At 39.6% G+C, this 17,028-nt stretch overlaps 1 pseudogene; it reads right to left on the reverse strand.

The window, feature by feature from the left end:
* Positions 1-10,164: 10,164 nt before the first annotated feature.
* Positions 10,165-10,615, reverse strand: LOC133072837 (U4/U6.U5 small nuclear ribonucleoprotein 27 kDa protein-like; annotated as a pseudogene).
* Positions 10,616-17,028: the final 6,413 nt, after the last annotated feature.

Raw genomic sequence — 17,028 nt, forward strand, 5'->3', positions numbered from 1 at the left:
CGCAGAGGTCGCGCTTCCACCTGGCCGGCCACTCCCGGCCCTAGAAATCGCTCTTCCCGCTGAACCCTGCCGCTGTAGGGATGCTGTTTACCGGCCTCCGCAAACCTTGCCCGTCTCCTTCCTGGTCTGACAGGTCTCCTTGTAGTAAATAAAATAATGAGTGACGACGGAGTGCAGTGTCTTGCATGTAATGGATGCACAGAATGGGCGTATTTCTTTGTGCAGCACGTTTCGCTTGTTGTGAGAAGGTTTTGGATAGTTTGAGAGCTCTAATTGCCAGCTGTGTTTTCAGATTTGGCATTAAAAACACTGTGACGTAGAAAATCAGATAGTCTTGAGTGTCTGTGTTTAGTTTGAGTGTCACTATAGCAACATGTCCTTCAAAAAAAGTGAGTAGCAGATTTAAGGGGTAACAGGAGAAACTAGTTAGGATTAAAACAAAAACCTTTGGAAATATTCTCCACAAAATCCATTTTAAAGTTGAATTACCAGCCATTGGTAATACGTCCAGAATTTGGTTTAGTTGCCTGGAAAAGAGGTAGGAAATCCATTATTATTCAGGGGTCAAACTCTGAGGCTCCCTAGAGATCAGGTTGAAAGCGAAAGTGAAAGTCGCTCAGTCTTGTCCGACTCTTTGCGACCCCATGGAATTCTCCAGGCCAGAACACTGGAGTGGGTAGCCGTTCCCTTCTCCAGGGGATCTTTCCGACCCAGGGATCGAGCACAGGTCTTCCGCGTTGCAGACGGATTCTTTATCAGCTGAGCTACCAGGGAAGCCCAGAGATCAGGTTGAGCACCTTCTGTAAATTGTCTGGGAGGGAAAATCCACAGTTTAAAAAAAAAAAAAAATTGTTGAACTCCAATACTTAATTTCAAAAATAAAATAAATAAAAAATAAAAGTATTTTATTTTTGAGAGCCATTGTTGGGTCTCAATCCCAACAATGACACCCTCACTACTCTTTGTTAATAACCCTTCTATCAGTGTTAGCTCCCAACTCAATCTTAACCAATAAACTCTGAAATCTCTCCCAGCCATATTTGCATATTATAAACACATTTTAAAGTTAAAAAGCTTTCAACACTCAGGTCAAGGAGTGATCCTGAAATGGGGCTATTTTAGGGGAAAGAGCACTGCTCAACACACCTATGAGCTGCTGCTGCCTTTTATCTTGTTTTGAACTCCTAGCTCTGCTTTTAGGCAGCAGCTAAACTAGCAAAGACAAATAACATCAAGTGCTAAGCTATGTGAACTTACAGAAAAAGTGGCAAGGGAGTGTCTGCGTAGTCAAGTACAATTTAATGCATCTGCTGCTGCTGCTGCTAAGTCACTTCAGTCATGTCTGACTCTCTGTGACTCATAGAGGGAAGCCCACCAGGCTCCCCCATCCATGGGATTCTCCAGGCAAGAACACTGGAGTGGGTTGCCATTTCCTTCTCCAATATTTAATGCATCTAGAGGAAAATAATTAAAATAGGCTTAGTGCAATTGTGGACCCTTACAGGAAGCTGCTGGAGCAGTAAACTCTCTGATCAAAGAAGTCAACAAAAATATTAAGAATGACAAAACTACAGAACAGAATGCAAAATATTATCCTATCCTTGGAGAAAACTGACACCTTGCTAATTAGAATATCATATATGGTTTTGACCTCTGCTTTAATTTTTTTAAGAGTATAATTGAACTATAATTTATCCCCAAAGGTATCTAAATTGATCCAGGAAATAAGATGGACAGAGGGACATGAGAGAGAGAAGCTTGCCTTGGCAAGTATCAGACATTTTACATATTTAGTTCTCATAAAATAAGATAGGAAATATCAGCATTTTGCAGTGATGTATAAGTTAATATTGGAGAAGGCAATGGCACCCCCACTCCAGTACTCTTGCCTGGAAAATCCCATGGACAGAGGAGCCTGATAGGCTGCAGTCCATGGGGTTGCTAACAGTCGGACATGACTGAGCAACTTCACTTTCACTTTTCACTTTCATGCATTGGAGAAGGAAATGGCAACCCACTCCAGTGTCCTTGCCTGGAGAATCCCAGGGATGGGGGAGCCTGGTGGGCTGCCGTCTATGGGGTCGCACAGAATCGAACACGACTGAAGCGACTTAGCAGCAGCAGCAGCACAAGTTAATGTAAGTTTCTTCTGAAAATAACAGAATAACAGAGGCTTAATTAAACACAGGGTTTTTGTCTTTGTTACTCTGAAGAATTTTTGGGGTAAGTGATTGCTGGCATTTGCTCAGGGCATTTTCCCCATAGCTGCAAGAACTCCTGAAATTATATCCAAATTCAAAGAAGAAAGAAAGGAGGGAACCAATATCTGACATTCCTTTTATCAAGTAAGAAAGAGTTTTCCTGGAAGCCCCTCTAAACATTTTTCACTTATGTAGTATTGATCAGACCTATTCATATGGCTATCCTTCATGTATAAAGGAGGCTGGGAAAGCAAATCCAGAACTATTGTTTCCCAGGGTCTGTGATGAGGTGGTCACGAAGAGAATTTTCTAGAAAAGTGTGTTTGGTTAGTCAATCTATAGAATCTGCCCAGCTCACCCCTTGAATTGCTTAATACCCATGCACCCCCTTCTCCCAGATGCAGGCATTTTACATTAAATGTATTCATCAGACCCCTAAGGAAGGCAACCCCAAAGTTTCAGCCAGCTACTGAAACTGTTTTGAAGTCTTCTCTGTCATTTGTCTTCTTTTTTTGTTTTTTGGAGTTTTTTGGACATGCCACATGTGATGCAGGGTTTTAGTTCCCTGATTAGGTATACAATCCATACCCCCTGCAGTGGAAGCGCAGAGCCCTAACACTGGACTACCAGGGAATTCCCACTATCATTCATTCTTAAAGGTTTGGCGGTCAATAGCTAAAGGACAAGAAAGTCACTTCTCACTGTCCCAAAATATCCTATATAATAGCTAGGATGATAGAATAATGGAAATGGGTTGCCCTTTCCTTCTCCAGGGGATCTTCCCAACCCATGAATCGAACCTGGGTTTCCTGCACCGCAGGCAAACTCTACTGCCTGAGTCACCAAGGAAGCCCTACAATTAAAAAGCTCTCAGAAAAGGAAAGAATGGGGAATAGCCAACGTACATCTCTCCTGGTGCAAATGTTTCCCGAGGGGACACTTAAAACAATTTTATCAAATGTAAGTTATATGTCAATAAACCTATAAATAAAATATAAATATATAAATACATATATTGTTGTTGTTTAGTCTTGAAGTCATATCTGACTTTTTCGACCCCATGGACTATAGCCTGCCAGGCCTCTCTGTCATGGGATTTCCCAGGCAAAAATACTGGAGTGGGTTGCCATTTCCTTCTCCAGGGTATCTTCCCAACCCAGGGATCAACCCCACGTCTCCTGCATTGACGGGCGAATTTTTTATCACTGAGCCACAAAGGAAGTCATATATATATCCTTAAAAAAAGTTTCTCTAGGACAGTCGTTTTTTAATTTTAATATACGTTAAAATCACCTAGAGGACTTGTTAAAACAGAGTGTTGGCCCCATCCTCAGAGCTTGTGATTTAGAAAGTCTGGGAAGGGACTGAGAATTTTTATTTATAATGCCTGCTCTGCTGGCCTGAAGACTACTCACCTCTCCCCTTGTCAGCACAAGTTCCTGCACCAGGCACAGAGTGAGTCCAAGCAAAACAGCATGTTGGAGTTTGGAACAGAGAAAGGTTTGTTGCAGGGCCATGCAAGAAGACAGATGGCTCACGTCCCCCCAAAATTCGAAATCCCCAAAGGGTTTCAGCAAAGCATTTTTAAAGGCAGGTGGGTGTGGGCTGTTGTCTGAAGCTTATGTGATCAACCTATGCACAATTCACTGATCGATGGTGAGAAAGAGGGTCGTGTCAGTCCTTAGGTGCCAGTAGGTCTGGGCGCTGTGTGCTCATGATGCTCAAGTACTTACCATCCTCCACTTGGTGAGGAGTTTCCACATCTATAAAAAACAACTCAGTAAGGTGTTTGTGTGCATGTGTGTGGGCTAAGATGCTTCAGTAGTGTCCAACTCTGTGATCCCATGGACTGTAGCCCACTAGGCTTCTCTGTCCATGGAATTCTTCGGGCAAGAACACTGGAGTGGGTTGCCATGTCCTCCTGAAGGGGATCTTCCCAACCCAGGGATCGAACTCACGTCTCTTATGTCTCCTGCATTGGCAGGTGGGTTCTTTACCACTAGGCCCATCTGGAAAGTTCCAGAACATGCATTAGATAGTGTTATCTAGGTGTCAATACTTCAGAGAGGAGCTGAAGCAGAGGCTATGTGGGAAGGGCCTGTCCTGGGAAGGCCCCATAGGGTCCCACTCAGTTACACCCTGTAACTTAGAATGTGATGTAGAGATCTGCTTGTCCTTGGCCACCAAAGACAAGCCCTTGTAAGTAACTTCCCTTGTTTATTAAACCTGCCACCTGCCAATCTGGAGTGGTCTGCCTCTGTATACAAGGATCAGTTTGTGAATAAACACCTTACCTATGTCCCTCCTGATACATTTTAAAGTGTTTTAGAGCAAAATGCCAGGTGTCATATCTTTTCATACTCATAAATGCTTTGGCATCTTTAACATATTTAACAAATAAATTTTAAAAGATTTATAATATCATTATGATACCTAGTAAATTAAGCAATAATTCCCTAATGTCATCTAATACCCAACTTTCATTCAAATTTCCTTGATTTTGTTCTAATTAGAATCCAGGTTAAGGTCGATAGTTTGCATTCAGTTTCTATGTGCTTAACAGGTCTTCCCAGGTGGTGCTAGTGGTGAAGAACCTGCCTGTCAATGCAGGAGACCTAAGAGACACAGGTTCAATCACTGGGTTGGGAAGATCCCCTGGAGGAGGACATGGCAACCCACTCCAGTATTCTTGCCTGGAGAATCCCATGGACAGAGGAGCTTGATGGGCTATAGTCCATAGGGTTGCAAAGAGTCAAACATGACTGAAGCAACACAGCATGCAATATATAACAAGTCTTTCGTAATTTTAAACTGTTCCCTTTCTCCCATGCTGATTTTTTGTGCCATTTATTTGTTGAAAAAAACAGAGTCAGTTTTCTTGTAGAATATCTTCCTGGATTGTTTTGTTTGCCAAAAAGAAAAAAAAGAAGTCATTTAATATAATCTGCTAGTCCCTATCTTCTATAAATTCATACATGAATCTGAAGATTTCAGTTCAGTTCAGTTCAGTCCCTCAGTTGTGTCCAACTCAGCAACCCCAGGGACTGCAGCACGCCAGGCCCTCCCTGTCCATCACCAACTCCTGGAGTTTTTTCAAACTCATGTCCATTGAGATGGTGATGTCTGAAGACTTCTCTGGCTATTACATTCAGAAGAAGTTCTTTTCAAAAGAGTTTTTCACTAATGATGCTATTTTCTGAACTCATGACTTCTGGAGACAGCCTTGCCTGAAAATTCCTATAAGGCCCACATAACATGGTGCTATATACCTAAGAACCTGTTTTCTAGGACTTCCCTGGTGGTCCAGTGGCTGAGGCTTTGTGCTCCCAAGGCAGAGGGCTGGGATTTGATCCCTGCTCAGGGAACTAGATCACACATGCTGCAACCAAGAGTTCACATGCTGAAGCTAAGACCTGGCACAGCCAAATAAATCAATAAATATTAAAAACAAAAACAATTTCCCTTCTTTCCCCATCTCTCAACTCAGCTCAGTACCAAGGCCATTTTCTCTGTAGTCCTCTGTGGATGAGGGAAGGATTTTGGAAATACTTCATTCAGCCTTACTCTGAGCCCTTTGGGATCTCAGCTTAACGTGAGAGGGTCTCCTATTAGACAGCACCTTAGACTTTGACCTCAGTCCTCCTCCCTCAGCTAAGCCATCAAAATCAAAGCACAAGTTTGCCTGGAAGAGCTAATGTTCTCAGAGCTATTTTAGTGTAGGAAATTTCTTGTTGTTCATGCACGGGCAAAACCCAGAAGGGCAAGTTAATGCCCTTGGGAGCAAACTTTGACCAGTGGAAAATGTGAGCCAATAAATATGTCCCTCTTTCTCCCCTACAGTATTTCTGAGATGTGTTTCACATGGATCTCCAAAGCTCCCATGGGATTGAATGATTTCCTGATCCATAACCTGTCCTTGCTGTCTCTCTTTTCACTTCCTTAATCTCTAGGTTCTCACTCCCACATGAAAGAATCTCTTTTGGGAGGAACCAGCCTAAGACAGGGCTTCTCTGGTGGCTCAGCTGATAAAGAATCTGCCTGCATTGTCGGAGACCTGGGTTCAATCCCTGGTTTGGGAAGCTCCCTTGGAGAAGGGAACAGCTACCCACTCCAGTATTCTGGCCTGGAGAATTCCAAGGGGGTTGCAAAGAGACATGACTGAGCCTGACAGTGTCCTAAATCTATTTTAATCTATTCATTTATCCTTTTGCTCCCCTTTAAATGTATTTATTGAAGACACTGGGCCCCTTTGTCCTTTTTATTTTCCACATTGTGAGTTTCACTGATTGCCGTCCTGTGGTTAGGCTTTGTTTGTTCCTTGGTACTCTATTTCCCATGACCTAGAGTCTTGATCAGATTGAGGTTCAAAATTTTAGCAAGAATATCTCATAGGTGGTGGTGGATATTCCCATGTGGAATGTACATATGAGGTTTGGTTGTCTCTGTAATGTTAACATTGATCTCTGAGTTTAGTTTTTGCCAACCTGACCCATAATGTTCCCCTTCCACTTTTCACCTAATCATTTCCTTCACTTTTTGCTTTATACATTTTGAATGCTAAAGTTGTTCTAGGCAAGTATAAGCAATACAAGTTTAGAATTGTTATGAAAGTGAAAGTGTTAGTTGCTCAGTCATGCCTGACTCTTTGTGACCCTATGAATCACCAGGTTCCTCTGTACCTGGGATTTTCCAGGCAAGGATACTGGAGTGGTTTGCCATTCCCTTCTCCATGGGATCTTCTTGACCCAGAGGTCAAACCTGGGTCTCCTGCACTACAGGCAAACTCTTTACCGACTAAGCCACCAGGGAAGCCCTGGTATTGTTATAATTGTTACATTTGGTGCATTAAACTATATGTCCAAATGAAGTGAATCCATTTCTAGAGGGTTTGGTTTTTTTTTTTTTTTTTGGTTTAAAGTCTATTTTATTTGCTATTAACAAAAGCTATACCAATTTTATTTTGACTATATATCTTTTTCCATCCTTTTACTTTCAATAGAAAGTAAGCAACATACATGAAAAATCTGGGATTTTCCAAACATATCTCCTAAAACTACAGCCTTGTTACAGTTGTGTTTTCTTAGTCCCCAAACACAGCAGATGATAATTCGACCAATTTTTCCACTGTTATTACCAACCTAGAAAAGTTGTAAGTCCTCACTGCCCACTATCCTAACCCTTCTAAATAGCCAATTCTGTATTTTAAAGTCTCTTGGTTTTAGTACTCCACTGTGGTACTGAATTCTCTAGAGTTAGAAATGCATTTTACTAAAAATAATAGAAAATTCAACTGAGGCAGTTGAAACAAATTCGCTGGTTCAGCAGCTAAATTGCTGACATCTCTGCAGTGTCTTTGGCCTTTGCTTCACCATTACACAATTGCTACTGCAGCATCAGCCCTCCTTCCTGCCATCTCTACTTATCCAACTCCCATCCTCAGGAGTCAGCTCAAATTTCCCCTACTTTGGAAAGGAGGAGGAAAGGGCACACCACTCCAGTATTCTTGCCAGGATAACCCCATGAGCAGAGGAGCCTGGAGGGCTACAGGCCATGGGGCTGCAAAGAGACTGAGCAGGGTACAGCACGGTTGCCTGTCTAGAGCACGTTATGCGCATTACGATATTAATGCAGCCTCTTTGGGTGTGAGGTAAGCAGCATCCGGAGCAAGTGGAGTAAGGAAGGGTGGGAGATGATGGAGTGAAATGTAGCAGTTCTTTTCTAATTTTTAAAATTAATTATTTTAATTGGAGGCTAATTACTTTACAATATTGTGGTGGTTTTTGCCATACACTGACATGAATCAGCCACGGGTGTACATGTGTCTTTTTAGTGAAAAAAATTTGGTCGTGAAGGCGAAAGCAAAAAGACAGTCTGTTGTTCTGTCTGGAACAGTCTATATATACAGTAATATATATATAGTTACATATGTATATATTCTCTTTCAGATTCTTTTCCCTTATAGGTTATTATAAGATATTCAATATAGTTCCCTATATTATACAGTATCTTGTTATTTCATACAAAGTAGTATGTATATGTTAATCCCAAACTCCTAATTTATTCACCACCCCCCCCGAACCCCTCCACAATCCCCTTCGGTAACCATAAGTTTGTTTCTATGTCTGTTAGTGTATTTCTGTTTTGTAAATAAGATCGTTTATATCACTTTTTAATGATATGTAAATAATATCATATTTGCTTTCTCTGTCTGGCTTAGTTCACTTAGTATGATATTAATAATATCTAGATCCATCCATGTTGCTGCAGGTGGCATTATTTCATTCTTTTTATGGCTAATACTCCACTGTGTGTGTGTGTGTGTGTGTGTGTGAGTGTGTATGTACCACATCTTCTTTACTTTTTAAAAATTTTTTATTAGAGTATAGTTGATTTACAGTGTTGCATTGGTTTCCACTGTATAGCAAAGTGAATCAGTTTTACATACATATACATTCACGCTTTAGATTCTTGTCAGTACAGAGTATTGAGAAGAGTTCCTCATCCTATACAATATGTCGTTATTAGTTATCTGTTTTATGTGCAGTAGTGTGTATATGTCAATCCCAATCTCTCAATTTATCCCTTCCCTTCTTTTCCCTGTGGTAAATGTAAGTTTGCTTTCTACATCTGTCTCTACAAAACAGACTCTATTTCTGTTTTGTAAATTAGTTCATTTATATCATTTTATTAGATTCAATAAGACTTACTTCACTTAGTATGAAAATCTCTAGGTTCATCCATGTTGTGTCTGCAAGTGGTATTATTTCATTCTTTTTTATGGCTGAGTGATATTCCATTGTATACATGTACCACATCTTTATCGATCCTTCTGCTCATGGACACTTAGGATGCTCCTATGTCTTGGCTATTGTAAATAGTGGTGCAATGAATGCTGGGGTGCATGTATCTCTTCCAATTAGAATTTTCTTCAAATATATGGCCTGGAGCGGGATTGCTGGATCATATGGTAGTCCAATTTTTAGTTTTTTAAGGAACCTCCGTACTGTTTTCCATAGCGGTTATATCTATTTATATTCTCACCAACAGTGTAGGAGGGTTCCCTAATGTTCCTCAATTTTCCTCCAAAAGTTTTTCTTTGTAGACTTCTTTTTTTTTTTTAAGTTTCCAAAAAATTTATAAGAGCATTTAACAGATGTTCACAGTACACGGGAGAATAAGGATTAGCAAAGAAAGCAGCATCTGATCTCTTTGACTAGGGGCAAGAAATACATATCCATAGGAGCCTGGAAATACATATACCAAAATATTAACATTCTGGGGGTAGATTACAGGTGATTTTTGGCTTTTTTTCCTTACCTTCTGGTTTCTCCCAAGGTGTTTTTTAATTTAATAATAAGCTTTTTTTATAATAATAAGCTTTTAATAATAAGCTTTTTTAAATTTAATTTAATAATAAGCTTTTCAAATGGGGAAATATGGTATTGGTACAGGGGGCAAAAAAACACAGAAGACACAAAAAATCCAGATGTATTTGTTCAATCTTCTAATTTTTAAACTATGAAGAATCATGATATCTAAATCTATGTATGAAAAAAGAAAATGTGTAGGGAGATCCTTTTTTTCTAGTTATAAAAATATCAAATACAAAAGAGTAGAAATTATAGCTTTATTTGAGAAACTTACTTCCAAATTACTTTCATGTATTTTAAAAAGTCATAAAGAGCATCCAAGAAAAAATCATATACAGTTTCCATAGAAATAAGTACAAAAAAATTGGGTTGATGACTGCCCCACATGATATTTCCTAAGGGAAAAAAAATGTAATATTTAACTTCTTTTTTTTCTTTTTGAGGCAGGGTAAGTAAACTACACATGTCATAATAAAATTTTCTTACTTCACAAGCAGGAAGGACTGTGATCCTGTTTTTGATGCATATTAAATACAAAATCCACTGTTCTGATCAAGATGAGGGAAAAAAATAATTCTTCAACACTTCAGTTCTCATGCAATGAAATCCAAAGGTCTGTTGAATCCACCTTTTGAATTCATGTACTGCCTATACTTTCTCTTCTGAGACATTTATGGAATAGGCATTTACAGAGCCATCCATCTTTTTCCCTTTTGTGGAGTCAAAGGAGGCAAATCCCACTAACTTCATTTCTTTTCTTTCTCTATTTTGCCCTCTAAGTCCTCCTCAGTTATCTGATGTTCTTTGCTCTTTGTTTCTTTCTTCTTCTCATATCTTCTTTTCTTCAGTGGAGAAGGGGAAGGAGATGTGGATCTATGTCCTCTTGGGGACCTGGACCGCCTTCTACGCGGAGAACAAGAGCAGCTTCTTCACCTATCTCGCTCCCCAGACCGGGACCTTTCTGGGAGCCTGGGTTCTTTTTCTGCATGTGGACCCGGACCGCCTACGCTCCATCCGTGGGGAGCCGCTGTGGCTGGGAACCATTTGGAATCCTCCTCCAATACAAGTCCTCTTCATAGTCTTCTTGATGATAGTAATTCTGACTGAAGGGAGGTTTTACCTCATTGTAGTTTTGATTTGCATTTCTCTAATAATTAGTAATATTGAGCATTTCTACATATGCCTGTTGGCCATCTGTATGGCTTCTTTGAAGAAAGGTCTATTTAGATCTTCTGCCCATTTCTGGATTGCATTATTTGTTTTTTTAATATTGAGTTGTATAAGCTATTTGTATACTTTGGAGATTAATCCCTTGTTGGTTGCATTATTTCTCCCCATTCTGTAGGTTGATTTTCATTTTGTTTTTGGTTTCCTTTGCTGTGAAAAAACTTTTACGTTTAATTGGGTCCCATTTGTTTGTTTTTGTTTTTATTTTCATCACTCTAGGAGGCAGATCCAAAAATATATTGCTGTGATTTATGTCAAACAGTGTTCTTTCTGTGTTTTCCTCTAGGAGTTTTATAGTATTTAGTCTTACATTTAGGCCTAAAATCCATTTTGAATTTACTTTTGTATATGGTGTCAAATCAAATCCCCTATGACTATACAATGGAAGTGAGAAATAGATTTAAGGGACTAGATCTGATAGACAGAGAGCCTGATGAACTATGGACAGAGTTTCGTGACACTGTACAGGAGAGACAGGGATCAAGACCATCCCCATGGAAAAGAAATGCAAAAAGGCCAAATGGTTGTCTGAGGAGGCCTTACAAATGGCTATGAAAAGAAGAGAAGCGAAAAGCAAAGGAGAAAAGGAAAGATATTCCCATTTGAATGCAGAGTTCCAAAGAATAGCCAGGAGAGCTAAGAAAGCCTTCCTCAGTGATCAATGCAAAGAAATAAAGGAAAACAACAGAATGGGAAAGACTAGAGATCTCTTCAAGAGAATTAGAGATACCAAGGGAATATCATGCAAAGATGGGCACAATAAAGGACAGAAATGGTATGGACCTAACAGAAGCAGAAGATATTAAGAAGAGGTGGCAAGAATACACAGAAGAACTGTACAAAGAAGATCTTCACGACCCAGATAATCACAATGGTGTGATCACTCACCTAGAGCCAGACATCCTGGAATGTGAAGTCAAGTGGGCCTTAGGAGGCATCACTGCAAACAAAGCTAGTGGAGGTGATGGAATTCCAGTTGAGCTATTTCAAATCCTGAAAGATGATGCTGTGAAAGTGCTGCACTCAATAAGCCAGCAAATTTGGAAAATTCAGCAGTGGCCACAGGACTGGAAAAGGTCAGTTTTCATTCCAATCCTTAAAAAAGGCAATGCCAAAGAATGCTCAAACTACCACACAATTGCACTTATCTCACACGCTAGTAAAGTAATGCTCAAAATTCTCTAAGCCAGGCTTTAGCAATACGTGAACCGTGAACTTCCAGATGTTCAAGCTGGTTTTAGAAAAGGCAGAGGAACCAGAGATCAAATTGCGAACATCTGCTGGATCATCAAAAAAGCAAGAGAGTTCCAGAAAAACATCTATTTCTGCTTTATTGACTAAAGCCTTTGACTGTGCAGATCATAATAAACTGTGAAAAATTCTGAAAGAGATGGGAATACCAGACCACCTGACCTGCCTCTTGAGAAACCTGTATGCAGTTCAGGAAGCAACAGTTAGAACTGGACATGGAACAACAGACTGGTTCCCAATAGGAAAAGGAATACGTCAAGGCTGTATATTGTCACCCTGTTTATTTAACTTATATGCAGAGTACATCATGAGAAACACTGGGCTGGAAAAGCACAAGCTGGAATCAAGATTGCTGGGAGAAATATCAATAACCTCAGATATGCAGATGACACCACTCTTATGGCAGAAAGTGAAGAGGAACTAAAAAGCCTCTTGATGAAAGTGAAAGAGGAGAGTGAAAAAGTTGGCTTAAAGTTTAACATTCAGAAAACTAAGATCATGGCATATGGTCCCATCACTTCATGGGAAATAGATGGGGAGACAGTGCAAACAGTGTCAGACTTTAATTTTTTGGGCTCCAAAATCACTGCAGATGGTGGCTGCAGCCATGAAATTAAAAGGCGCTTACTCCTTGGAAGGAAAGTTATGACCAACCTAGATAGCATATTAAAAAGCAGAGACATTACTTTGCCAACAAAGTTCTGTCTGGTCAAGGCTATGATTTTTCCAGTGGTCATGTATGGATGTGAGAGTTGGACTGTGAAGAAAACTGAGCACTGAAAAATTGATGCTTTTGAACCACGGTGTTGGAGAAGACTCTTGAGAGTCCCTTGGACTGCAGGGAGATCTAACCAGTCCATCCTAAAGGAGATTAGTCCTGGGTGTTCATTGGAAGGACTGATGCTGAAGCTGAAACTCCAGTACTTTGGCCACCTCATGAGAAGAGTTGACTCACTGGAAAAGACCCTGATGCTAGGAGGGATTGGGGGCAGGAGGAGAAGGGGACGACAGAGGGTGAGATGGCTGGATGGCATCACCAACTCGATGGACATGGGTTTGAGTAAACTCCGGGAGTTGGTGATGGACAGGGAGGCCTGGTATGCTGCGATTCATGGGGTCGCAAAGAGTAGGACAGGACTGAGCTATTGAACTGAACTGAACTGATCGTGTTAAAGAATATTCTAATTTTATTCTTTTACATCTAGCTGTCTAGTTTTCCCAGCACCAGTTATTTGAGACTATCTTTTTCCTATTATATATTGCTGCCTCCTTTGTCATAGATTAGGTAACCATAGGTGCATGGGTTTATCTCTTGGCTTTCTATCCCGTTCCACTGATCTATATTTCTGTTTTTGTGCCAGTACCATTCTGTCTTAATTACTGTAACTTGTAGTATAGTCTGAAATCAGAAAGCGTGACTCCTCCAGCTCCGTTCTTTTTTCTCAAGATTATTTTGGCTATTTGGGGGCTTTTTGTGTTTCCAGAAATTTTTTAAAAATTATTTATTCTAGTTCTGTGAAAAATTCCAGTGGTAATTTGATAGGGATTATATTGAATCTGTAGATCACCTTGGGTAGTATAGTCATTTTAGCAGTATTGATTTTTCTAATCCAAGAACACAGTACGGCTTTCCACTTGTTTCTGTTGTCTTCAATTTCTTTCATCAGAGTCTTATAGTTTATGGAGTACAAGTCTTTTGCCTCCTTAGGTAAGTTTCTTCAGATGTATTTTATTCTTTCTGATGTGATGGTAAGTGGGATTTACCATCTCCTTCATTTCTCATTCTGATATTTTGTTGTTAGTGTATAGAAATGCTACAGATTTCAGTATACTAACTTTGTATCCTGTGAACTTACCCATGCGCTCTGGTAGTTTTCTGGTAGTGCCTTTAGGATTTTCTATGTATAGTATCATGTCATCTGCTAATGGTGACAGTTTTGCTTTTTTTCCCAATTTGAATTCCTTTTATTTCTTTTTCTTATCTGATTTCTGTGTCTAGGACTTCCAAAACTATGTTGAATAAAAGTATGAGAATGGTTATCCTTGTCTTGTTCCTGTTCTTAGAGGAAAAGCTTTCAGTCCTTTACCTTTGAGTATGATGTTAGCTGTAGGTTTGTCATATATGGCCTTTATTATGCTGGGGTAGGTTTCCTCTATGCCTACTTTCTGAAGTTTTTTTAAAATTATAAATTGTATTGAATTTTGTCAAAAGCTTTTTCTGTATCTATTGAGATGATCATATGGTTTTTATTCTTCAGTTTGTTAATGTAGTGTATAACATTGATTTGCAGATATTGAAAAATTTTTGCATCCCAAGGGTAAATTCCACTTGATCTTGGTATATGGTCTTTTTAATGTATTATTGCACTCAGTTTACTGGTATTTTTGGATAATTTTTGCATCTATATGTTCATTAGTGATATTGGCCTATAATTTTTTGTGTGATATTTTTGTCTTACTTTGGTATCTGGGTGATGGTGCCTCATAGATTGAGTTTGAAGGTATTCCTTTCTCGACATTTTTTGGGAACAGTTTCAGAATAATAAATATTAACTCTTCTTTAAATGTATGGTAGAATTTGCCTGTGAAGCCATTTAGTCCTGAATGTTTGTTTATTGGGAGTTTTTAAGTTACTGATTCAATTTCAGAACTGGTGATTGGCTTGCTCATAGTTTTTATTTCTTCCTGATTCAGTGTTGGGAGATTGTACCTTTCTAAGAAAGTGTCCATTTCTTCTATAATGCTCATTTCATTGATGTATAGTTGCTTGTGATAGATGCTTATGATCCTTTGTATTCTGATTGTATTAATGTGAGTGCTCTCCTTTTTTTTTTTTTTTCTTGATAAATCTGGCTAAGGGCTTATAAATTTTGTTTATCTTTCCAAAGAACCAGCTTTTAGTTTTACTGATTTTTTCCTATATTTTTTTTTGCCTCTATTTTATTTAATTCTGCTCAGATCTTTATGATTTCTTTCCTTCTACTAACTTTGAGTTTTGTTTGTTCTTCTTTCTCTAATTGCTTCAGTTGCAAGGCTGGGCTATTTATTTGAGATTTTTCATGTTCCCTGAGGTAAAGCTTTTACTGCTGTCAACTTCCCTCTTAGAACGACTTTTGGCGCATCCAATAAGTTTTGGATCATCGTGTTTTCAGTTCCATATATGATGGAATGTTATTCAGCCCTAAGAAAGAAGGAAATCCTGCTATTTGTGAATGGACCTTGCAGATACTTTAATAAGTGTAATAAATCAGACAGAGAAAGACAAATAGTGCATGGTATTCCTTATATGTGGAATTTAACCCCCCAAAAGTCAAAATTATAGAAATAGAGAGTAAAAAGTGGGAACTGAGCACTGGGAATGGGGGAGCTAGAGAGAGGTTAGTAAAAGCATGCAAACTTTCAGCTACAAAGTGAATAATATCTAAGAATCTAATGTAAAAATGGTGACTATAATTGATAGTGATAGTTGTTCAGTCATGCCTGACTCCTTGCAATCCCATGGACTGTAGCCTGCCAGGCTCCTCTGTCCATGGAATTTTTCAGGCAAGATTACTGGAGTGGGTTGCCATTTCCTTCTCCAATATTGATAACACTGTATTAAATAATTGAGATTTGCTAAGAATAAAACTTAAATATTCTCATCAAAAAAGAGATAAATATGTGAGGTGATAAATGTGTTAATTAACTAGATAAATTGGTTATTAATTAAATAACTAGGTGGGAATGAAATGAAAATGAAGACAGCAGAAATCCCATATATATATATATATATACATATGCATTGCCTTCAAATAGAGTCAAAGGAGATATTCTGTCCCCCAAATCTTCAACTAATGAGAACCTTAAGAATTCTATATATGACATGCAATTGAAGCCTGAATAGGGCTACAAGATTTCAACAGTGCACTCTAGACCTTGATGCAGAAGATTTCATAATACAGTAAAATAAAATTAGAACCCAAGGCCTAGAGAAGCCCTTAACCTTCATTTCCTACATCATGGACCCAAATTCTTACCCCAGTTCTCTCAGTTGGGAGAAATAATTTTACAGTTTTGTAACTATTGTGCTGCTGTAAATATACCCCATAACTTTTAAATTTAAATCTCTTGTTATAAGCAATGCCCTGTGCATGTGTTGTGAACGTTTCTTGAAGGCAGATTATACCAGAATAAGAAATTGCTTGGTTTACAGGGCTTGCCCATTTTTCTTTTTTTTAAAATGTAATAGATGCATACCTTTAAACAATTCTATCTCCCTGGCACAGAACGGACATCATGAGAGGCAAGGTAAGTGAGAAAATTCCTCTGGTACTAAGCTATAGTTTCCCAAGGTGTATTACGGAGGCAGAGGAGTGGGAATAAACTTGCCTTAATAGCAATTTAAAACACCATGGTGGTGAAGGAATCTGAAGCCACCTCAATAGAGGCAGAGAGTAAAAAAAAAAATTCTGCCAGGGAAAGAGGAAAACATCCCAGTATTGTACAAAATGGTATTAACTCAATAGCTGGTACCTCTTATAGCCCTGTCCTTCACCATTGTGTCCCTTGCTCTTAGGTCGACTGCTGCGCACACAGTGGGTCCTCAATCGATGTTTGTTGAATAGTTACGTTGCCATGTCATCTTGAGGGTATGATGCCTGATGATATTTTAAATTAACTACTACATCTGAAGGAAGCATTATTGCAGTTCTTGGGGGACGCAGTGGCCGAATCCCGGCTCCCGCAGCGGCGCATCTAGGGCATCTTCGGTCCCAGGAGGCCTTGCCAGGGATGACCTTTCTTTTTCCTGCCCTTTTCCTCCCTCCCATCTCCAGGCTGTAGATGACTCCGTGGTCACGAGGTCGCGACAGTCCGCGCCGTCGTGGAGACAGCAGGACGCGGAGAGAGAACTACATTTCCCAGCTGACTCTCGGGCGCGCGCCCCTGCTCCAGTGCGGGGGGCGACTGCAGCAGGCGCTCGTTCCCCGCCGAGCGCTCGT

The sequence above is a fragment of the Dama dama genome, chromosome 18 (genome assembly GCF_033118175.1).
Source record: "Dama dama isolate Ldn47 chromosome 18, ASM3311817v1, whole genome shotgun sequence".
Taxonomy (NCBI): domain Eukaryota; kingdom Metazoa; phylum Chordata; class Mammalia; order Artiodactyla; family Cervidae; genus Dama; species Dama dama.